The sequence below is a fragment of the Pocillopora verrucosa genome, chromosome 12, assembly GCF_036669915.1.
Source record: "Pocillopora verrucosa isolate sample1 chromosome 12, ASM3666991v2, whole genome shotgun sequence".
Taxonomy (NCBI): domain Eukaryota; kingdom Metazoa; phylum Cnidaria; class Anthozoa; order Scleractinia; family Pocilloporidae; genus Pocillopora; species Pocillopora verrucosa.
The window spans coordinates 5,751,672-5,777,616 of NC_089323.1; the positions used below are offsets into that span (position 1 = coordinate 5,751,672).

Below are 25,945 nucleotides of genomic sequence, written 5' to 3' on the forward strand. Positions count from 1 at the left end.
TAGGCGTTTTGATCACGACGGGAAAACCAGCGAAAGGACGTCCTGAACTCGATGGGGAGAACGGCAATGCTAACACCGGAAGTGGAAATAGAGTCGTGTCCAGATTATCCGCGCGCTTTCCCGTTCTGAAATGACGTTCCCGTCCTCTTGCTAAATCAATCTAATAATACACATCTTAGTGCTATGAATCCTAATGGCACAGTAGGGCGCTAAGCGTAGCCTAGAGGCCATGTCATAAAATTAACCTAATTTTCTAGTCAATATCTATCCATACATATACTTACATAGGTATTGCATCTCTTTAACAATGATTCAATAAAGCTGCTAAAATAAATTAAAAACATTCTAAGAAAAACCCTCTAGAATCCTCTTACAAAATCTAAATACAGGAAAAAAATACAAATATACAATAAGATTTCTCATGGAATTAAAACATAATCTATCAAAGATATGTTGCGAGTAAAGAGAGGAGATCCCAAATATTTAATCTATATAGTCAGTGATTATATGTTCAATTTTCCTCTCTAATTTGGTGGCGCCACTTGTACATAAGTCTTGATTAGTTGAAATAACAGATTTCTGCATCTTTTGGAGCGCCATATTTCCTCTGCTTCCGAACATCTCGTCTATCGTCTCCAGGAGCTCTTTAGACCATCCTCCGAGAACATCCCACACAACCCACAATTCCTCCAATCGCTCTGACGAAGGGCTAATGCTCGAAACACCAGCTTTTTTACTCTTTTCGGTGGCCAATTTACGTTTTCAACTCAATTATTAACCATCTTTAGATTTTTTCGTCAAAAAATGTCGCCACGATGCTACTTCGCATCTTAAGATTTTTTCATCAAAAAATGTCGCCACGATATCAACAAACTTAAAATCAATCGTAACACCAAATTTTCCAATCTTCCTTCGGAAGAGTGGTCGGCAATAAAAACTCCAAGAAACGCAGAGAAATAGTCATTTAAGCGGCCGACAAAGGCGGCGCAGTTGTTGTTGGTGGGCCGACCTCTACCAAAAAGAAGCTTTGCGGCAACTTTCCGACACCTCCTTTTATGCTAAAGTCGACAAAGACCTCACTTTAATTAACCAAAACATTGTCAAAAATACGATTAACTATCTTATAGCTAAACAAGAATTACCAGCCACTGCTAAAAATCTCACCATCACCACTGCCAGAACTTCGTGTATTTACTTTTTATCTAAATCCACAAACCTAAAAACTCAGGACGACACATCGCTTCTTCCTACAGTTGCCCCACCGAACTTATTTCCCGCAATTTAGACAAAATTATGACACCTATCGTCAAACTTTACCATCTTACATGAAGGACAGCCAACACCCACTTAAATTTTTTCGTGACTTTAGTTTCCTTGGCCAAAACAAACTTATTCTCTCTGTGGATATTACATCTCTTTATATTGTCATTACCAATGACGAAGGTCTCCGGGCCCTCAAACATTTTTTTGACCATCGCACTGTTAAGGAACCCAGCTCTGAAGCACTACTCCGTTTGCCCAAACAAGTACTCACACTCAATCGCTTTTCATACAAACAAACTAATGGCGTGGCCATGGGTACTAAAATGGGACCCAGTTACGCCAATCTTTTCGTAGGTTTTATTGAACATCAACTTTTTAGTCAATACCACGGCCTAAAACCTGAACTCTACGGCCGTTACATTGACGATTGCATCGGCGCTACCTCCTTTACCAGAGACGAGCTCACTCAATTTATAACCGCCGTCAATTCCTTTCATCCGGCTCTTAAACATACCTAGGAAATTTCCTTTAATGTCTAGAAATTTTCTAGACATTAAAATTTCAATTGAAGGCAACGGTTTATGCACTAATGTTTACTACAGTCGGGGGCAACAAGCAAGATGGAAACCACTTGTACGTGGTGTTCAGACACGTAATTGGTCTTTGGTTGTCGCTCGTATAGTTGCCAGGCATTGGCATCAAGATGGTTCTCCCCTCTGAAAACCACTGAGGGAGGTCGTGAGACCCTTCATTGATTGCTTGGAAAGCTTTTTCCATATCTTTGTGCACCACAGTCGACTTTTTCCACCAGTAGTTGACAATTTTATCGAGGCCTGGAACACCCCAGTTTTTCTTATTTACCAGGGCCTTTTCTACAGCCTCTGCGTCCAACCTACAATCCCTTTCAGATGAAGAGGGAACATTTCTGGCAAATGCTGATGAAATCTCTTGTAACCACTCAGCATTAGCGTTTCCTTGACCTTCTTTCTCCCATAGATTTATCCAAAAGGAGTTTGCTTCATCGATATCGTTGAGCTGACATTTCTCATTGGCCTCATTGTCTTGATGTACCACTTCGAAGGTAGGTAGATCGTCCTTTGAGTCGGACTTTGCCATTTCATCCAGCTCTGAGAAAATCAGTCCAGGGTCACACTGAAATCGACGATTTACTTTACGCGATTCATCCTGCTTTTATTGGCGGCAAAATACTTTTAGGGTAGATTTCTTCTTTTCCATGAAGTTGATCAGGGACACTGCTGAAATGATCTTGCACTCTTTTTCAAGAAGCCTTATGTTAATTTCCCTCTCTTGGTTATTATTATTATTATTATTTTTATTATTATTATTATTATTTTTATTATTATTATTTTTATTATTATTATTATTATTTTTATTATTATTATTTTTTATTATTATTATTATTATTATTATTATTATTTTTATTATTATTATTTTATTATTATTATTATTATTTTTATTATTATTATTATTTTTATTATTATTATTATTTTTATTATTGTTATTATTTTTATTATTATTTTTTTTTTATTATTATTATTTTTTTATTATTATTATTATTATTATTAATACTTACATTCTACAACTAATGTAGCAGCATCTGAGCTGGCATTACCAATGCGATTGTTAGCCACACAATGGTATTTTCCACTGTCTGTTCTGTACACATTTATTATCGTCAGCTCGTTACTCTCTGCTGAATAGCTTTTCCTGGAATTACTGCCAATAGAATATCCATCTTTTTTCCATGATATTGCTGGTAATGGATTTCCAGTCGCGTTACAATATAAGGTCCTGTTTTTTCCTTCCTTTACCTTGTCATCAGAAGGATCAGTGATAATTTCCAGTTCATCTGAAGCGAAATAGATAGACGGATATGAATTCTATCCTAGCGCTTTATCTACTCAGTATCTCGGTATACAAATGGTACTTGGTTAATTATTCTGAAAAGTGTTCACTTTTTCGAGAAAAAAAACCCACTTGAAAGCAGACCCGTGTACGCTGATTATAAAGAAACAGGACAATATGTTAAAGTTTGATCTTAGCTCTGCTGCCAGTAAATAATTCTTCGTACAGTGCTCAGTTACATCGAACATTTAATATGGCAATTTTCGAGGAAGCGTTCCCAACTTTATTATGAGCGACACACAGGTACTTCCGCTATCTGATCTTTTCACATTCGTTATCGTCAACAGCTTGTTGCCTGCTAAAAAGCTGACCCTGTTGCTGCTCGCGAGGTTTCCATCTTTCGACCAAGAAAGCAATGGCTCTGGATTTCCAGTAACATTACAAGTTAATGTCACATTTCTTCCTTCTGTTGTTGTGTCATTCTGCGGTTGAGTAGCTATCTCAGGTCGATCTACAAATTTTCAAAAACCCACTTATACCTAATTCAAACCAAAGCGGAAACATGGTTTAAAGCTGTTTGTTGAACACATGTTTAAATTGTTTACTTCCGAGAAACTGCTCAAACCGACTTTTGTCCACTTCAAATTAAGCACATCGGAAATACCAGTGACGACTTGAAACCTAAGGAAAAATATGTCTTTTAGTCCTCTGTGTCATAATTTCATTAAGTTAAACTCAGTTTGCTTAAATATGTTTTGCCGGTGTGAATAGATATTAATTAGACTATGCATTGTGGAGTTGAACAAATCAGCGAGACAAACGACTCATCTAAATAAAGAGGAACGTTTTCGTGCGCAATCCGGGACTTCCAATTCAATTACCGTTTGGTCTCCATTTAAGCTAGGGAAAAATGAAGTGTCTGCTTCGCTATCACTTAGCAAATTTCTATCCCTACCTTTCCCAAAGGAATAAACGTAAAAATACAAATAAATATTTTTTTAAGAAAAATCACGGTTGGTAATCTCTGACTGGGTTTTAAAGCAAACAGTTTATATGCCTGTAATATTTCAAGAAATGGCAAAGCTGAAACGTATCTTAAGCAGCAAAGGGGGACATGCAGGATACTGAAAATGTTCATAGAAAAAATGTAAACAAGGCTTGTGACTTGCAAGGCTTCCTAAAACAGACAGTTCGGAAAGTTCAAAAAATGGCACGAACTTATGAAACAACCTGTATGCGCACTTTACAATTAATAGCCTTGTCTCACCTCTGCTAGCAGTACATAACTGTATGGATAGCGCTTTACTTACATTATTTTACATTTAATATGACAATTATCGAGGTATCGTTACCAATTTCATTATGGGCGACACACAGGTATCCTCCGATGTCGTTTCTGTTCACATCTGTTATTGTCAGGAGCGAGTTGTTTGCTGACAAATAAATCCTGTCGTTGCTTTCCACGAGATCTTTATCTTTAAACCATGACAACTGTGGCACTGGATTTCCGGTAGCATTACAAGTTAAGGTCACATTATTTCTTCCTGTTTCCGTAACATTCTGAGGATGTTTTGTTATCTCAGGGCGATCTGGAATGTACAAACAAACTCTCTTAGCAAGCCTATGCACATAGATTGTTTTCACAATTATGTTTCTATACAACAGGTTGTGATCAAATTCTCGAACAAACATTTTTGTGTATGTCTTGAACAAGTGTTCAGTACAGTTTTTGCAAGATGATGAAGATAAAATGGAGTTATCAAACGTGTTTTACATGAAGAAATTTATTTCTTTTGTGGTTATTACTGTTGATATTCATTATCGTCAAAACTTTATTGACTACTGATAAACTAATCCTCGAATTATTAGTTAAAGGCGATTCATTTTTAGTCCATGATGTTGTCGGCAATGGGTTTGCAGTAGAATTACAAGAGAAGGTCACGTTGCCTCCTTCTTTTATATCCCCACTTTTAGGATGACTGGTAATCTAACTTTTAACTACAATTGTAAAACAATTGCAATGAACATTTGCAACACTAGCTATAGGCGCCAACATCGTTTTGAACTCGAAAATTCAGTGGTCGTTAATGTTTACGGCAGACATGACTGAACAAATTGAAATGACTTGCAAGACCAAAATGACTGTTTTCCAGAATTTCGGGCTGACTTTCTACCGAATGAGGTAGAAGAATTCTCTGAATACTTTACTTGGCCCCACTTAAAACCACCTTGGCGAGTTGGCTTCCTTCATTAAATATTATTATTATCATAATTATTATTGTTAATACTTACATTCTACAACTAATGTAGCAGCATCTGAGCTGGCATTACCAATGCGATTGTTAGCCACACAATGGCATTTTCCACTGTCTGTTCTGTACACATTTATTAGCGTCAGCTCATTACTCTCTGCTGAATAACTTATCCTGGAATTACTGCCAATAGAATATTCATCTTTTTTCCATGATATTGCCGGTAATGGATTTCCAGTCGCGTTGCAATGTAAGGTCCTGCTTTTTCCTTCCTTTACCTTGTCATCAGAAGGATCAGTGATAATTTCCGGTTCATCTGAAACGAAATTGGTAGACGGATAGGAATTCTATCCTAGCGCTTTATCTACTCAGTATCTCAGTATACAAATGGTACTTAGTTAATTATTCTGAAAAGTGTTCACTTTTTGGAAAAAAAAAACCCACTTGAAAGCAGACCCGTGTACGCTGATTATAAAGAATAAGGACAATATATTAAAGTTTGATCTTAGCTCTGCTGCCAGTAAATAATTATTCGTACAGTGCTCACTTACATTGAATATTTAATAAGGCAATTTTCAAGGAAGCGTTCCCAACTTCATTAAGAGCGACACACAGGTATTTTCCGCTACTTGTTCTGTACACATTCGTTATCTTCAACAGCTTGCTGTCTGCTGGAAAGCTGATCCTGCGGCTGCTTTTCACGAGATTTTCATCTTTGAACCATGAAAGCACTGGCTCTGGATTTCCAGTAGCATTACAAGTTAATGTCACATTTCTTCCTTCTGTTGTTGTGTCATTCTGCGGTTGAGTAGCTATCTCAGGTCGATCTACAATGTACAAAAAACCCACTTATACCTAATTCAAACCAAAGCGGAAACATGTTTTAAAGCTATTTTGTTTAACACGGGTTTAAATTGTTTACTTCCGAGAAGCTGCTTAAGCCGATTTTTGTCGACCTCAAATTAAGCACATTAAAAATACAAGTTTGTGACGACTTGAAACCTATGGAAATTATGTTTTTTTTTAAGCCCTTTGTACCCTAATATCATTCAGTTGAACTCAGTTTACTTAAATATGTTTTGCTGGTGTGAATGGATATTAACCAGACAATGCGCTTTAGAAACAACTCAGCGAGACAAATGACTCATCTGAATAAAGGGAAACGTTTCCGTGCGCAATCTGGGACTTACCAATTCGATTACTGTTCTCTCTAAATTTATGCTAGCGAAAACTGAAGTGTAATGAACGTAAAAATACAAACAAATCATTATTTAGGAAAAATCCCTTTTGGTAATCTCTGACTGGTTTTGAAGCGAACAGTACATATGCTTGTAATATTTCAAAAAATGGAAAAAAATGAAACGGAGATTCAGCAGCAAAGGGGGATATGTGGGATACTGAAGATGTCCATAGGAAAAATGTAAACATGGCTTGTGATTTGCAAGGCTTCATAAAACAGACAGTTAGGAAAGTTCAAAAAAGGGCACGAACTTATGAAACAACCTGTATGCGCACTTCACAATTAAAAGCCTTGTCTCACTTCTGCTAAAAGCACATAATTCTATGGATAGTGCTTTACTTACATTGTACATCTAATACCACAATTTTCGAGGAATCGTTTCCAACTTCTTTATGGGCGACACACAGGTATCCTCCGCTGCCGTTTCTGTTCACATCTGTTATTGTCAGGAGCGAGTTGTTCGCTGACAAATAAATCCTGTTAGTGCTTTCCACGAGATCCTTATCTTTAAACCACGAAACCTGTGGCTCTGGATTTCCGGTAGCATTACAAGTTAAGGTCACATTATTTATTTCTGTTTCCGTAACATTCTGCGGTTGTTTTGTTATCTCAGGGCGATCTGAGTTGTACAAACAAACACAATAAGCAGAGCTTTGCATAGAAATTGTTTTTTACAATCATGTTACTATACAACAGGTTGTGGTAAAATTTTTTGAACAAACATTTTTTGCGTATATCTTGAAAAAGTGCGCAGTACAGTTTTGGCAAGATGATGGAGATATTACGGAGTTATCAAACGTGTTTTACAGGAAGAAATCTCTTTCTTTAGTAGTTATTTCTAATAGCTTTCATCTAAGATGTGCTCACTTCCAAATCTTTTAACCATCTAACTCCCAGATCAAACTTGTAATTGTCTTTAATGTCAACCATAAAATTCTTATAAAGTTACTTCAGAGAATTTAGTATTGGATCTAATAGTTATTCCCTAATCGCTATTTTTCTTTATTCTCATTACTTGTCTGCTTAATATTGCATTTACACTGTAAGGAGAAATCCCTCTTGGTCACTTATGGGAGTTAAAGGGTTAAAGCCTATTCCCGACCACCTTATTACGGCCATTCATGGGAGAGTTTGTTCTCAGACTAAATTATTTCCTATGCGCATTTCGTAATCGTTTTCGAGGACTCAAAAAAGAAGATTTCAAAATATCCATTTCCCCGCAAACGTTACTTAAAGGTATTTTCTGCGAAAGACACTTTGCGTATTAAAATACTCTGTTCTGTTTGTAAGTGGTACCTTAAAGGAAAATCAAATGCACTCACATTTCATATTTAATTCAGCAGCTTTTGATGAATCGTTTCCAAGTTTGTTGCTCGCCACACATCTATATTCTCCACTGTCATTTCTGTTCACATTCGTTATTGTCAAAACTTTATTGACAACTGAAAAACTGATCCTCGAATCGTTTGTTATAGCCGATTCATCTTTAGTCCATGATGTTGTCGGTAATGGATTTGCAGTAGAATTACAAGAAAAGGTCACGTTTCCTCCTTCTTTTATATCCACACTTTTAGGATGAGAAGTAATCTCAGGTTTATCTGCAATTTTGAAATTAATCTTGTTAGCAAAGGGCAACTGATAAACAAAACGTCTGCATAGAAATGCATGCATGACTGTACTTTCGTTTTATGCTGTAAAAAAGGGCATATAATGGAAGGTGTACTGCAGAGGGTAGGAGCAAATGCCATTCAAAGGTCATGTTTATTAGACAATAATTATAACAAAAGTTGACGGAAACAAAAAGAGGGTGAATTGGAGAAACAAGCGTGAAAGCTGCCGTCAGTCGACGCCGAGTATCAAAACGCTACTCATACCCTGGATGTCAACAGCAGCAACGTTTGAGGTATTATATCCCAGGCTGTTGTTCGCTACACATCGGTAGTGGCCGCTGTCTGTTCTTTTCACATTTGATATGATCAATTGCCTGTTATCTATTGAAAACCTGATCCTGGAATTGTTGTTTAAGGGAGATCCATCTTTGGTCCACAGTATCATCGGTGCTGGGTTTCCAGTGGCATTACAAAATAAAGTCAAATTACTTCCCTCTTCTTTTGTGACATTCGCTTGAGGATGAGAGACGATATCAGCTGGAACTGCAATTTCCGAAAAATGTTACTTTGCATAGGACTAACAAGAACAAATAAATATGGCATGATAACAAATTACGTTGTGCGACCACTTGGCTCGCGGTTTGCTTTTCAGCGTAATTTTTGCTGCACGGACAGGCTGTCAGACAACTGACTGATCATTCCTCAATCTTTCGGTTCAAGGACATAAGTGGTGCTACAAAAGGAAGCCCTTTATCAAGAAAGGCTACATGACGTCAGATAATAATATGCTCAACTAGATATTAGTTGTACTGTGTACATGAAACGGTTCCAATTTAGAATATATGTCGCGATATAGCTTACAAACAAATTATCCATGTGACGACATGACTGAAGTTGCCTACCTCAAGGCACCTTTAGAAAGACACGTCAATTGTGAGAAACTCCTCATGAAAAACGAAACGTCCATTTTCAAGCTCAAAACAAAGATAATGGTAATACCATAGATATTGGAAACGAAATTACAGATCCGCAACATTTTCACATTGAGGCAAACTACAATTTCCAAAGAGAACATACAGAAGAGAATTTTCATGAGCTCAACCATGACCACTACGATTTACAAAGCAAAAATACAGATGAAAATTTTCATGAGCCTCAGAGTGTCCCCTGCGATTTACCAAGCGAAAACACAGACGAGAATTTTTATGAGTTTAACAATGTCCACTGCGATTTACAAGGACAAAATGCGAAAGGAAATTTTCATGAGCTTAGCAATAAATCAGGACATGTCTGCTGCCAAATCAATGAAATTTTACACGAGGAGAAAATTTCTGACAATGACAACGAGGTGGACAACAGTTATTTGAATCAAAATGCTACCGAAACACTTTTAGGAGAGAATACAGTTCACTTTGGGCCAACATTGGCCTACGACAAAAATTATGCAATTACCGAAGTTTTACAAGGGGACTCATTACGTTTCAGTGAAAAATTATCAAGTGGACAATTTTTAAAAGCTGACAGCGAAGAAACCAATGTGACTCCTCACAAAGGGAATTTCCAAATTACTCGCAAAGACGATAATGATTTTCAACTAACTCAGTTTGCAACCAGTGCCCACCAGGGGAATGGGGAAAATTCGGCAGATATGTCTAACCTTGATCAAGTAAGGCAAGAGTCCGTCACGCCCCCTATATCTTCTCAGTTAGGCGACCAGTTTCCGGCGGATTTTCCACCCACAGAGCGCTTTTTAGGTTCCGCGGACATACTGGTTTCTTGTACGCCAACTTTGGCAGAATCCCACATCGCTGGTGAGAATAACGAACAACACAGTTCACACATCAATGCAATGGATTCCAAGGTAAGGTTACCCTCTGCTAGCCTTTCTATTTCTGATTCTATACAAGATCATGAAACCTCGATGTTGATTGACACTGGTGCTTCGGTTACTGCAGTTAGTAACGCTTTCCTTTCCACCTTGCCTACGCCTCCAACATTACAATCGTCACTCTTACCCTCAGTGCGCACAGTAAGTGGTGAGCAACTCCCAGTCCGGGGCCAAGCCACCCTTACTTTCTTGATTGGAGATCGCACCTACATCTCTAATACCCTTGTTATTGCCAACCTCTCTTATCCCGTCGTTCTCGGAAGAGATTTTCTTACACAGTGTAGCTCTGTTATTGACCTCAAGGAACATACCTTGATCCTTGGAGCTTGCAATGTAGTACCCTTACAATCTTCCTTTCCTATCACCAGTTCTAACACTGAAGAACCGATCTCAGTACATGCCTGTGCCACATATATCCCACCACCTCTTTCCGAATCCTGTTTCCCCCAAGTCTCCTCTACCTGTAGGCAAAACTGGCCTCATTGAGCATAATCCCAAATTGGCTGAGAGGTATCACGTTTGTGGAGCATCTCAGCTCGTCAACTATGGGAATTTTTACGCCTTCAGCAGGTTCTATGTCTGTCATCGACATCGTTGAAGCTTCTGTTACGCCCACTCCTCCTTCAGAGGATGATGAAACAGTGCTTTTAGACCTCACTTCCTCCACTCTTGACGGACCCCAATTAACCCAGCTAACGGCCTTAATCGCAGAATACCGTGATATTTTTGCCTTAAAACCGGAGGAGCTCGGCCGCACTGGTTTAGTCCAACATCGCATTGATACAGGCGATCATCCTCCAGTACGTCAACGCCCTTATCGCGTCTCTGACACCCAACGCGGAATTATTGAAGAACATGTGGATGACATGTTAAATAGGGGCATAATCCAGCCCAGTACCAGCCCCTGGGCTTCTCCCATTATTCTGGTGAAAAAGAAAGATGGTACGTTTCGTTGTAGACTTTAGGCGTTTAAATGCTGTTACAAGAAAGGACTCCTTCCCATTGCCGAGGTCTTTTCTTGGTTTGGCTAACTATTATCGTCGTTTCATTAAGGATTTCTCCAAAATTGCAGCTCCTTTGAATAAGTTATTACGCAAAGATCAAAAGTTCGTTTGGACGGACATTTGCGAACAGGCTTTCGAGACTCTAAAGGCTGCCCTTGTGTGTGCCCCTAAACTAGCCTTTCCAGATTTCAAAGAGACCTTTCAACTCTTTATCGATGCTTCTAACGAAGGTATAGGCGCTACATTAGGTCAAATTCAGGATGGCAAGGAAGTCGCAATAGCATAGGCGGGTAGAGATTTTAATGCTGCTGAACGAAATTATAGTGCAACAGAAAGAGAAGCATTAGCTGTGTTCTTTGGGATAAAGAAGTTTGAGCCATACCTGTATGGCCGCAAATTCATTTTGCACACCGATCACCATTCCTTATAATGGTTAATGTCCATATCTGACCCGACAGGCAGGTTAGCTCGATGGTCTCTCCTCCTTCAGCAGTATGATTTCGAAATCAAACACCGTCCAGGCCCAGCCAATGCGAATGCGGACGCACTCTCTCGCCGACCATATACCATTTCTTCGCCATCCGTTTAAGCTCTTGACACCCCAGGCGTTCAAATCTCTCGAGTGCACGAACTACAGCGGAATGATCCCGATCTGTCAGACCTGATTGTCTACCTGGAAATTCTCGTGTGGGCTCATGATGACCTTACAGGTGGACATTTTGGCACAGTTAAGACTTATGAGAAACTGCGCACACGCTACTACTGGCGAAAAATGTTTTCGGATGTGAACCACTGGTGTCGCAGTTGTTGCGATTGTGCAATGAGGAAAAGCCCCAGGAACAGGCATAAAGCTCCCCTGTTACCCATACCGGTTCAGGATGCCTTTGATCGTCTAGCTTGTGACATCATTGGACCGTTCCCACCTTCCAAATTAGGAAACAGGTATGTTGTGGTTTTTTCTGAGTACTTAACCAAATGGGTGGAAGCGTTCCCTGTTCCTTCTATTGAGGCTCCGTTTGCCGGTAGATGAAATTTTCACTCGCCATGGCGCCCCACGAACTCTTTTGTCCGATCGTGGAAGCAATTTCCTCTTCCCCCTCGTAACAGAAGTGTGTCGTCTGCTTAACACCAAAAAGGTAAACACTACGGCTTATCATCCTCAGACGGATGGACTTGTAGAACGTTTCAACAATACACTTGCTGAAGCTATTTCCTCATATGTCAGTTGACACCAACTGGACTGGGATGTCTATATCCCTGCCATTTTATTCGCCTATCGCACATCTCCGTGTGTATCCACAGGGGATACCCCTTTCTATCTATTGCGAGGATTAAGCAAGAAGCTCCTACCTAAATGGAACGGACCTTTTCGCATCTGCCGAAAACTTTCACCGGTACATTACCAAGTTCGCACATGTGACAATCGCCTAGTGGCCACCACAGTCCATGCCAACCGTTTGAAACATTTTTATGACCCTGGGGACCGCCCAATTTTACCTCCTACAGAGGATGATCCTGACGATTTACCTTTTGATACCTCAGTGCTACCTGTACCCGCAGACAGTTTTGAGCCAGCAGGCCCTACATCTACTAACAACGCTAATGCTGTATCTGACACAGATGTAAGTACGACTGTTAACTCAACTCCTGTTGATTCTCCAGATCCTTTTAACGAACCGGATGTCTACCATGGCGAAAAGATTATCAAGTCCCGCAGACGAAATGGTCAGGTACAATATCTGGTTAAGTGGGCCAACTACCCATCTTCCGAAAATACATGGGAACCCGAAGAAAACATTTTGGATTCCCGACTTTTGGACGAGTTCAACAAAAAGTCTAAGTAGAACTGTACTAATACTACTAGTTCCGTTATTCACCTTATCGTTTGTAGCTGTACATGCACAGGAAGATCGAAACTCCTTTTTCACCGACTATGATCTTAATGGTAAGCGGGTGACCTATTACCCTGAATCGCTCATGATTTCACACAATCCACACCCAGTTGTGTTCTATAAAAATACCAAACTGTTTAACCTATTCGTTGATTTGCGAGCACCAGATATGGGCACCAAATTCACCATTAATAACACTTGCGTCGAGGACGCTTCAAAATTTTTTAACCAATTATTAGAACAGATATATAACTCTCAAAGGGCTAGGTAACGACTTATGTCCATGCATAGCTATACCTCACTGATCGAATGCGATTCTTATTTGCGCAGATACTACCACTATTCCACCGGGTTTAGTTCGACAATGAATTGTCCCTATGCATATAAAACATCACTGAACGAATGCAAACTGTGGGCTCTGAAGCAATGTGACAACATAAGCGCGAAGGAACGCCGATGGTTGCTGGAAACGCAGCAAAATCGCAAAAGAGGGTCTAGGCGAAGACGAACGACGCCTTGGGCTTGTTCGGCTGGTGTTTTAGGAATTCCACGGTTTTTTCTATACCAAAGTCCTAGGAAGATCTTGTGAAAAGAATAATGTTTTGAGTCTTATTCAGACGTTTACGGCATCACTTAGGGCCACGCAAACCATGGGTTATCTGATACGAACGGTTAATGGCAAAACTGTATATCTCGCCAAAGTTACCGACCGATTGGTTACCAAGGTTAACCAACTTCAATCTGCTCTTCGCCAGATTGACTCGACTTTCTCCGATTGGCAAACTCAGCTAAAATTGTTCGCTAAGCACGAGAATTGTCATTTTAACAATTTCATGGAATGTTTTTCGAAGTTTTCTTTAGAGGTTACCCGAACTTTTTCGCAACAACTCCGTTTCACAGAAATTAATGATATTTTACATCAGGCACATAAATTACATAACAAACAATTAGTCGGGTTTAACGAATTACCCTAGTCTGTGGCTACCGCTCTACAGCACAGACTAGAAACAATACCATCCTTACAGGATACTATTACGGCATTGAGCGCGGGATACCCCCTCTTAATACAACCTTTCGTAGATTACCAATACCACATGGGGAAGTCAGTTGGGATTAATTTTCTTTTTACCATATTAGAACTAACTTGGGACAACAGTCTTTACACAATTGAGTACTTAATGCCACTCAAATACAACCTTTCAGGCATTTGTTTCCAAGGTCCAGTTATTCGAGATGAATTAGCATTACTTCGATGCCAACATACCGAATATATCTTATATCGTTCCCTTTTGGGTAAATGTTATCGAACCGATGAAACCTTTATTTGCCCTCAACACCTTTTACAACTGGTCAATGACACTAGTTGGTTGGGCCTTCCCTGGCACAGAGACACTCAATTTAATTTCGTTCGCCGCCACCAAAAGGCACCCGATTGCTCAAATATCAACGAATTGTTTCATTAAGGAGGACGTTATTACTTATCTACACAGCATGGTTCAATTAACGTTTACAACACCACCAACGGTTCTTCTCACATTCTACATATTTCTCCTCTTATCGTTTATCATTTTCCCTGTGATCTCACATTCGCCTCTCAGCAAACCGGTCTGGGAACTTGTCCGGACTGCATCACCTTTCATCTACCACTTTTCTCTCATAAATCATTTCGCTACATTCCGTGGACACATAACGACGACAAAACTTTGCGATTACATTACAGCTCATTGAATCTGACCCCGCCGCTTCAATTCGACATCAAAACAATGACTTCTTTAGACCACACTTTTCGTATACTAGATGGGCAACTTACTACCCGGTTAGCAATGTTAAAACGAGATATCCCACCTACACGAGGTTCAATCAACCACCACATAGTTTTGTTTTCATAATTCTATAGTTCTATTCTATAGTTTCTATTCTATTCTATAGTTTTCATAATTGTTTTCATAATTCTATACTGTCGTTCCATTAGGCCAAAATCCTTTCCATCGATGTCAACCTCTGTTTTGTTTCGACGCAAACGCGCCCCCGCGCAACGTAACGACACGGCTACAGCTAACGCTGACGACCATGAATTACACGACTTACAACCAGCCACTTTATAAAATCAAAATTCGGTGTGTCCTACTTGTAACAAGCCGGTTCCGCTATAAGAATATTCATATCTTTTTTTTAATTGTTCACGCTGATGTGTATATTTCAAAGGCTGCTATCGCTATGTATGCTCATTGTTCAAACCGTTCTCACTTCGAAGTGATTCGTCTTCCATTCGCCAAATGACTCAACCAATGTTGTTCTTTCGCTTGTGTTTATTTTTTTTCACTTGTGTTTATTTTTCGCGCAAATCAAATTTTCAACGTCTTCTCTTCACTGACCTTCAGTCCAGCGTATTGCGTAGTTTTTCCAACGAATTCTTTTCAACTGTGTGCTATTCCTTAGTTTATATCCATCCAAATATTTCATTTGCAATTATGCCACCAACTACATCAATTTTCGCTTCGCCTTTCTCTTCTTGTCTGTTCCAGATTTTCACGCCATGGATTTCGACCTCTCCCGTCGCATCTCTCAATTGGCGGAGTCGTCAGAGAGAACTCATTTCGTTTGTATTCCTTCATATGGTTTTTCTCGCCCAGTTTCACCCTTTTTACTTTCAATTTCTAGTGATTTTTATGAGGCATATTTGGCACGCCATGATAACCAGTATACTGTTTCCCTATGTCAACATTGCCAAACTGAACATACTTCACAACAATTTTGTCTCCCCGCAACTTTTACTTCTTTAGAAGTCGATTTCATTTTAGATTTTCTGGAACAAACTCCTCAGACTGTTTTTGCCCCTCGTTTGTTTTTTTCAGTTATTCGCCTCTGCGATTATCTCCTTTTTCCGACACATGTCATTTTTGATTTAATGCAAATTTATATCCCTCGCCATATGCACATTCGCTCCCCCTTCACAGAGAATTTACTCGAGCTTTTATGCAACAGCAGTTACGCCCTTTTGGCTCAATCTTTTGCCGCTACCTATTTTTCTTGATTACGTATCCTTTTTTGTTCCTGGTCATGTACAGTTACCCTCATACACCGGTTTAAATCTGTTTACATAACTAGTACTTATTTCTTTCTTAGTTCGTTAAGCACCAATTGAGCGGTAAAGTTAACTGCTCGTGGCTACATTGGTTTTGCCTATTCACTTGAGCGGTGAAGTTTACTGCTCGTGAACAACTAGGTCCAACTAACGGCTCAACGACCGCATAATTTTTTTTTATTTACCCCTTCAGCGAACCACACCAGTTTTTACAGGTATTTAAAAAAACAAAAAACAAACAAAAAACAAAAAAAACAAAAAAAACAAAACCAAGAAAAAAGGGCTTATTTACTCCCCATATTTTGTCACAACGGTATTTTGGTGTTTTATGTTAGCAACCTTAACCATATATCCGCTTAAGAATGTATCCACTTATCTAACCGCATATTCATAACTCTTTTGGGAGCTGGGGACAGCTCCGTCTAAGTAGGGAGAATTTGTTAAATGATAAAATTACAATTATAGTTAATCTACAATATCGGAAGGGTTTCCTGTATTGGTGTTGGAAAGAAAAGGAGTGGAAATATTATTTTATTCTAATTCATTTAATGTAAATTATAAAAAGGGCAGGTTGATTACTTCGTACTCCTTCTTGGTGGTCTTATCTTAAAGGTCGAGTTTGATCACGTTCTTCTTGTGAGTTTGGCCACGTTCTCCTAGTGAGTTTAATCACGTTTTCTTCGTTGTGATCGTGAGGTTGACATGGAACTCGTGATACGCCATGTTCTTAAATAAGTTAATTTGTAAGTCCAGGAAGAGTAAATCTCCCAGGTAATAGGTCGCGTTCGACACCTTCGTGTTCCCAGAGGTAATTCAAGGGTAAACAGGTGATGCCCCTCATGTTTCGCAACAAGAAGCAATTTTGGGGCGGTACTTGTGAGCGCCTTTCTTCTTTAACTCTTGTGACCAAGATGATGTTATGTAACAATCTTTAAAGGTGATTTTCTCTTAAGATACACTTTCAGGTATAAATAATACTCCACACCAAGGTTATTTGTAATTTTTATATTGTCGATCTCGTTTCTGTTCTGGCTGATCTCAACCGTAAAGATATGAAAATCAGGGAAGAAATTGATTTTGTAACTGCGTAGACAACCCTAAGGTGCTTACTCAGTATGTGGGAACTATAATACGTAGTCAAGCGTGATTCGCTAGTTGAGATGGTACGATGACGACACAAGAAGATTGACGGCTTAGAAATGTCATCCGCAGTGTCACCTTTATAAGCGGAGACTCTAGTTTTCCCTGATACATTGAAGCTAGTCCCCATTGTAACAACTTGAGAAGAAAAGTAAATAAAGAAGGATCAACCAAACCACAAACGAGTGTTAGAGAAATTAATTCTAACAAAATACAGTATTATCATTAAAAAAGTTATTTAAAAAAATAATACAAATTTCCATGTTCATGTAATAGTAATCTCTTTCCAAACGTATTTAACAGTTCTCACCTTGTCCGTTGTATAATTTACTGATCGTGATAATTAAAATATATATAATACGAGTTCCTCTGACCAAAACAAGAGAAAACGAATTTGGAGAGCTGACTAATAGTTAATAAATTCGTTAGATATTGCGTTTTGGTGCAGGAATTGTACAATGACTATATTACGTTTTTTATACATTCGTGTGGCAATCTCACAATACACAGCACCAAAAAATAACATACAGTGTACTACGTTATGGATTTGGAAGATGACAGTAGAAGACCTGGAAATAAAGAGTGTACGACACTCACAAAGAACATCCACTCTGGAATTTGAGGTATCATTTCCAACTCTGTTTCTCGCCACACATTGGTATTCACCGCTGTCCGTTCTGCTTATATTCGTTATTGTCAATCGCTTATTGTCTTTTGAAAGGCCGATCCTAGATTTGCTGTTTATGGGAGATCCATCTTTGACCCAGGATATTGATGGTTCTGGATTTCCGGTGGCGTTACAGGACAGAGTTATCTTTTCTCCCTCTCTGAGAATTTTCCCTTCTGGACGGGTCGTGATTAGGGGCAGCTCTGTGTGAAAAAGAAGCAAGAGTTACTTAATTTGATATTTAACATTCCCTCTAATTGTGACATTTGTATTTTCAATCAAGGCACTAACTTGAAACAGGATACGCCAGCAGCTCTAACTTGAAATGGTTCACTGAATAGAACAAACACGAGTTTCATTCGTAATTATGGGAGAGTTGCTTTATCCCAAACAAGAAAGCTCCTGATTAACCTGAGACAAAAAGGAGCAGATTGGATTTTTCTGAAACAGTACTCTTGGTGCCCTACGTGAATGATTAGGTCTTCGCCTGTGATTAAGTATTTTTTGGCATTGGACGGACTAGTTCCATCCCGGAGTTCTTTAAACAGCTGAAGATTTTGAATTATTAATTTTCTGATTGTGGATTGCATTGATTCTGTTGTAACTTCGCATGGTCCTCATTCCCTTCCGTTCTTCTCTGAAATGAAAATGCAAACCCGCTTCTCCGATAAGTAAATCATGGCGAGGGAATTTTAAAGTAGCCCCTCTAGAACCTCATGAGAGCGCTTACGGTAAATGAGATTCCCACTGTTCCACCAATTTGAATTGCCCATGGCCAAACAAAAAAGACAAACGTAGTTGTAAAGTGCTTTGTAGCATACAGTACCTTGGCTTATGACTGACGTCCTCTGGGATGAGTTACCAACAGCATTAATAACAAGGCAGGAGTAGTTTCCAGCATCCTGGGAGGTACTTTGACTTATAAGTAACTGTATTTGACTTTCATTGTGATGTGGAACAGAGATGCGAGACTCGTTAACCAGCAGACTAGAATTTCTAGCAATCACATCTCCATCTTTTATCCACTGCACTTCAGACACGGGTGGCACAGCATCGTACTCGCATAAGAGTTTCTTTATTTTACCGACAATTGCAAATTGTTGTGGACCACCAATCATTGTGACTCCTGGCATATCTACATTTGCAAAACGAAGCATAAATTGCATATTTAATGATATCTTATCTTTTCAAGTACCAGTTTCATAAATTAACCAATTCAGTTCCGCACCGTTTTGGCATCAATAATAACGGGAATCTTTTAGCGTGCAAATAAATCTGGAATCCGTTATTCAAGGCCTTTTAGGCCAACTTTTCTTAGGCCTTTCAAACCAGTGCAAATTAGGCAGTAAGATTATGTATAATAACTTTGTTATCTCGACTCGGTAGTTGGTTGTCCCTTAGACTTTCGAGATAATGAGACTCTGATGTTTATAATACGTTTAAGACCAAGGAAGGCTCTTGCGTGGAAAGCAAAATGAACCATTTCAGCTTCACAAGAAAAACTTCAAGTTTCATTTATCAAAAATGTTCACTACTTACAATGCACTTCCAAGGTAGTGCCATGGGACGTAACATTTCCAAGACTGTTTTCCGCCGCACATCGGTACACTCCATTGTCTCCTTTTCTCACATTCTTGACAATGAGCTGTTTTCCTTCGTAAGACAAATTCACTCTCGAACCGTAACTAGTGTACACAGAATTCCCCTCTTTAGTCCATGATATTGTCGGTAGTGGATTTCCAGTGGCGTTGCAAAATATAGTCAACTTCTCTCCTTCGATTCTCTGAATCACTCGTGGAAGAGGGCTGATCTCGGGTTTAACTACAGTCATCCATATGAGACAAGCAAAATTTACAATCTAGTCAGATCAAAGCACCAATAGATAACAGTGTTGGGCCTCGACTCCCTTGAGTCTAAGTCAACTCTACTTAAGAAAGAAAAAGGTTGTGGCAAGGACTTGTACATGATGCACCCATCAAAATGGACTCGAATCTTAATTGACCAAATGAGAGTGTAAATTATAGTCCTGGGTAATAAGCCATAAACGGGTGAGTTGAATTGCTTAGTTTTACGTGTAGATTCGAAGATGACTGAAAGCTTCTTTAGGCCGCTAATATATAATATTGCTTACGAACTCCTCAGTCGTGTCGGTATAGTGTAAATTAACGTGACTTCATGTTCCTTGTTCCCTATAGGTATAATCGAGGTCCTGAAGGACCATACCATCTGTTCTAGGCAATGGACGAACCGATCAATTCTTAAACACTTTCATTAAGTAATTACTAAGAAATAGAGCTGAAAGTCGCATCGAAACAACTAGTGAGGAGTTATAAGAAAAATGGATAAAGAGACATGGGATTAGTTCGCCAGAACTCGGATTAAAAGGTCCGGCTTCGAATACAGGCGAGGATATTAGCTTTTTGTTTTTGGCTCACAGTGCCTCTCTTCACTCAGGTCTTAATGGCTACCTGCAAACTGTCAAGAAAATCTGAAGATTTTGTCGCTAGAGGTAGGCAATGGACAAACAACCCATTTATGTTGAATCTACTCTAAGTCATTTACAATGCTAAAACAGGGATAGGCATCGGAAGCTGAAAAAATTAGAAATATGGAAATGCAGGCTGAACCATTTAGCATCAAACAAACACACCGACTTTGACATCATCAAAATCTGAAACAATTTCTTAATTAAAGGTAAGATACGAAAGAACAAGCGATTAAAATGTTCCACCTACATTGCACTCCTAAATAAGCAGGATTGGAGGTATCGTATCCAAGGCTGTTAGCGGCCACACATCGGTATTCTCCGCTGTCTACTCTTTTTACATTCGTTATAGTAAGATGTTTGTTATCCGCCGACAAATTAACCCTGGAGCTGTTACTAAGAGGTGATCCTCCCTTATTCCATGATATTTTTGGTACCGGATTCCCCATAGCGTTACAAAGTGAGGTGACATCTTCTCCTTCTTTTTCAGTCACATTGTCCGGATGAGCAGTGATCCCTGGTATGTCTGTAACAGGAAACATTCCGTTAGTTTGTGGTTTTTTGTGAATAGTAAACAACAACAAAGTCTTCGCATAGGTGTGATGGAGTATTTGCTGGGGTTTAAAAAGTATTCAAAATTTTCACGTTGTGAGCAACAGCGATGATAACCAAACCATTCCTAGTCTGACTTCACCCAAACGACACCACTTAGGGACTTGTCAGAAATTAGCAGGGGGGGAGGGGGGTGGGAATTTTAAATTTGGGTTCGGAAATTAGGTGACCCATCCCTGCAATGGGAGTGAAATTTGCTAACCCTCCCCTTGAGCTTGGCCTAAAATATCATGACCCTCCCCCTCTTGTATAAATGATAAAATCTAGTTCTTGCAATACACTAGGGTGCGTCAGTATTATGAAAACTCAAAATATATTTCTAATCTGTTCTTTGTCATGCTACATACATACATTTTCGATGACAGCATTAAGATTCCGACTCATCACTCGACTCTCCTATTTCTCCCAATACAAAGTCTTCATCACTAGAACAAGTGGGTAATGCCTCATCCCCTTCATCTACCTCACATTCATCATGATCATCCACCTCTTCCAAATAAAGAACTTCCTTTTTCTTCTGTGGGTGAACCTCTACATGATCACGGGCATATATTTGCATGACCCTCCCCCTTTTAACTGCCCATTTTTCATGACCCCTCCCTTTTCTGAGGCTCAAAAAGTTGTGACCCCCCCTCTGTTTCCACCCCCCCTCCCCCCCTGCTAATTTCTGACAAGTCCCTTAACGACTTTTGATTTAAATGTTTGGTTTTGGCTACAAATAATTTGCAATCAGCCATAATTTCAATGAGTTCATTCTTTAAATCTTAAGATAATCTCCTTCCAAGTAATGCAATTGCAAGATTGTATTTCTCACGACACATCGTACTCACATAGTACATCAAATGTTGCAACTTGGGAAGAAGCATTTCCGATATTATTGGACGCCAGACATTGGTATTCTCCGCTGTCTTTCCTGCTAGCATTCGTAATCGTCAATTTCCGTTTGTCTTTTGAAAAAACAATGTTAGGATTGTAATTCGTATTGATATGAGACCCGTTAAAGATCCATGATATATTTGGTTCTGGATTTCCTGAAGCGTCACAAAACCAAGTGAAATTTTCCCCCTCCTCTTTTGTGGCATTCAAGGGACTGAGAGCGATCGCCGGTGGATCTGCAAATAACAAATAATATCTGCAGGCTGATTTGTGTTGTGAGAATAAAGCAAAAAAAGCTTTTTGAAGTGCAATGTATCAGATTGACTTGAGCATGGCTAATTTCACTGGAATTTACTTCCTACAATTTAGGAATGATGGTAATTGATCATTAAATTTAGTCACTGAAATATCATTAAATGTAATTTGTTGCAACATAACTAAATCAGGCAGTTTCCTACCGGTTACTTGAGAGCATTCACCCAAAAGCTTAATAATCGCCGCATAAGAGATTCCAAAGTTAATGCTTCGTAAATTAAAAATTCCTCGATACTTTATAAATTAAAAAGACAAATGCTTTACTTGGTAGAAAGATCGCAAACATATCAAAATCGAGAAATTAATTAACTTACTATTTCACACGTGATATTCATAAGAATTATAATTGAAGGGAAAAAAATTTGACTTACATTGGACTCTAAGTGCACTGGGATTGGAAGAAACATTTCCAAGGCTGTTGTGCACCACACACTGGTATTCTCCACTGTCTGTTCTGTCTAAGCTCATTATAGTCAGTTGCTCGTTTAAATTGCTCAGGGAAACCCTTGAATTTCTGCTTGTATTTAGTGGAGAACCATTCACAGTCCAGGATACTGTCGGTGTGGGTTTACCATCAACAAAACACGATAAAGACACGTCAGTTCCTTCCACGGGTCTGGTATCCGGTGAAGTGATTTTTGGTTGATCTAAATCTGTTATTATCAGCAAGAAATAGAACAAATTAATATAAAACAAGACCTTTGAAATAGAATTTTAGTTATAAATAGTTGTAAACATTATTTTTCCTGTGGCTAAGCTCTCCAAATGATGAAGTTCGAAGATACGGCTACAACAACTTATTGTCCAGGTGAAAAACATGCGACTAGTCCCTTTTTTTTTTTTTTTTTTTTTTTTTTCGGTCAGGTAAGAGTGCTCACGAAATCCTGCTTCCAGCTTTATCTGTCACCAGTCCACAGAAGCGCTGGCGTAAGGCGAGAAGTTGTTCTCTATGGTGATAGAGGGCACCTAACTCACTAAACAGGAGATGCTCTCCCCAAGCAAGCCAGAATGGTGGTATAAACAAGTCCTAAGTAGACCGAATATGAAAAATACTCAACTTAATCTGTGAGATTTAATTTGTCATATTTAAGTATCTGAATGACAAAATTTCTGACTATTGACATGATTCCTCGTGTGTCTGTAAAACATTCTTTTTCATAGGTTCTTTTTACTTACAGAGTATCGAAATCTCCAATTTACTGTCATTTCTTGCTCGGTCTTTGCTGAAGACAACTGTCAACTTGTAGCTTCCCTCGTCCGTTCTTTTCACACCGAGGACAATGATTGATGTGTAATCATTTGTTATGTTCACGAGTATGCGACCTCGGTAAGGAGGCTTTATCCAAGCTGGGCTTAAAAGGGAATATTTGTCTTCAATCTGCGTATCTTTTTCAAATAACACCTGAGAGAGTGATACGTCTTTGCCAAGTGAGTACCTCCATTCCAGCGTAACATTGTCACCTTCCACAGCAAGGAATAGATTTTTAGGTTCTTCAGTAAACACCGGCGCACCTGATAAGACAAACATAACAATTTTCGGGCTTCGGTAGATTTCTACAACAACTTCAATAATCGCATATAACTACATCGCTTTATAACTTTACAGTCTTGGGATATCCAAGAAAAATAAAAAAAAACAAAAACAAAAACAAAAAACAAAAAAACGATAAATTAGCCTTGGAAATATATACGTTAAACCATTTTAGTTCTTTATAAGAATATTTCGATTTAGCCATTTTAAAGTTAGTCTTATTGTAGGAGCAAATAGTGTTATTAATTACTATTTTAATTTTGATTGGTTCTTACGTACATACCGGTTGGAGAACAGTAGCACAGATGAACATTACCAAAATTTTGCCTCTTTTATTACATAATTACGCAATGAACCACACTTTCCATCGGTTGCTATCGGCTAATAAAAGCACACAGGACATTGGAGGAGCACGAGAAAATTTTGTAGACCACGAAGCGCAGCTAAGTGGTTTTCATATTTAATTGCCCCAGATCAAACGAAATCTGAAATCGCAGGCAGCAACCGAAATGTTGAGTGTTCAGTCATTTCGAAAGTAATTTTTTACCTCATGTTGATAGATTTTCAGTTAATATTTCAATGAAAATCCAGTTCTCGCTGTAATTTTCTTGGAGCAAATCATGCGAACTTTTCCTTCTTGGCGAACAGTCAAGTGGGAAATTCTGGTTGAAAATTTCTGAAATTCTTTTACTTCAACCGCGCGGCGAAAAATAAAGGTTTAAAACGCAGTAATGAGTTGGTTAAACTGCTTTCAAATAGAAAATTTCGTGATGATAGAAAAATAAACTCTTTGTCGCTGTTTTTAGCGTTCAAAGTGTCTTCTTCGTTTCCTTCAAATCAAAAGCCTTTAACAGTTAAAACTGGGAATTCATACCGTGTGGCACCATTTCTCAAGAAGGAAGATGTATCAGTTTTCTATGGGTTTCCGGCTTTTTGATTAGCTAGAACGCGCTTTGTGTCTAAGTTATGTTATAAAACTAATAATTCCATGTTGCCAAGTGTAAGTATTTATTGATAGATCACATAGGACATAAAAATGAAGATAAGAGCATCAAAGACACACTCCCCAGCGCCTCGTATGCAACATTTTTTGTTCTTACCACATTTTGACGTTTCTTAGAGCAAGAACATGCCAAGTTTTCCTTCACGGCGAACAGTTTGCAGAATTCTAGTCGAGAATTTCTGAAGTTCCTTCCCTTCAACCGCGCAACAAAAAAATTAAAGGATTAAAACGGATAAACCACTTGGTTAAATCCCGGCAGCCCCCCGCGGCTATGGGTGGAATTCCACCCATCATTTCCGGTTGTCTCGTCGAATATTGCGTTACTCCCGATTCCTTCCAAATTTGGTGTTATGACGCTAAAAGATTAAACAAATCATGTAGCGAGTTTGAAGGGCGACAGTTAAATGTGTGCTACACAACATTCATTTGAGTGCTAAAATTTCACCGTCGAAGATGGCCTCATCGTCGAAGCGTGCACGGGTGAGCTTTATCTCCGCAGAAATTGCTTCAGAAAAAATATTTTACGATGAAGACACCGCTGATGGGATGGACAGTGGAGAAGAAAGTGATTTAGACCGGCAGATCGAGGTGAGAAGTCAATATCGGCCATCGCGGAATGGTCGCCATCGCACATGTTGTCTTGAAATGCGAAGTTGTTCGCCTCAGATAGCCCTTTTGTGATTGATTTCTCGCGTACTTCTTGAAATTTGATTACAAATTGATTTTTGCGACTCTGAAAATCAATAATTTACGCTAAGAGTGTGTTTTTAGCGATGAGATGTGATGCGATTCAAACTATTTGCACAAGCGAAATATTAGACGCGTAATTCGATCAGCTGCTAGTTGTTGCTATGGAGAAATGCATTTTTCGAACGCGTCGGATGCTTGGGATTCGTTGGCGATTTGGCGATTTAGTTTAGTATCGCTTGTTCATTCGGTTAATTTTGAGTATTTTACGGAATATAAGCAGTGTACATTTTATATTTTTAGCGAGGGAGAAGTTGAAGATGACGATCGGCCGGAGGAGGCTTGCGCTTCGACTTAGGAACCCATGGCTCCTGGTGAGTGAAATATTTCCAACCTGCGAAATTTAACAACAAGTACAATTTCCGAATGCGTATACCATAGAATAACTTGAATTTGTGTAGGATATTGTTCTATAAATGTTGAGGATAATTGATTTATTCATTGAAAATTATATTTTTGTTTGAATGTG

General features: G+C 39.0%; 2 pseudogenes; one reads left to right on the top strand and one right to left on the bottom strand.

Moving 5' to 3' along the window:
- The window catches only part of LOC136277108 (hemicentin-1-like), a 40,120-nt pseudogene that overhangs the window by 12,493 nt on the left and 1,682 nt on the right, over window positions 1-25,945 (bottom strand).
- Window positions 13,101-14,904, top strand: LOC136277332 (uncharacterized; annotated as a pseudogene).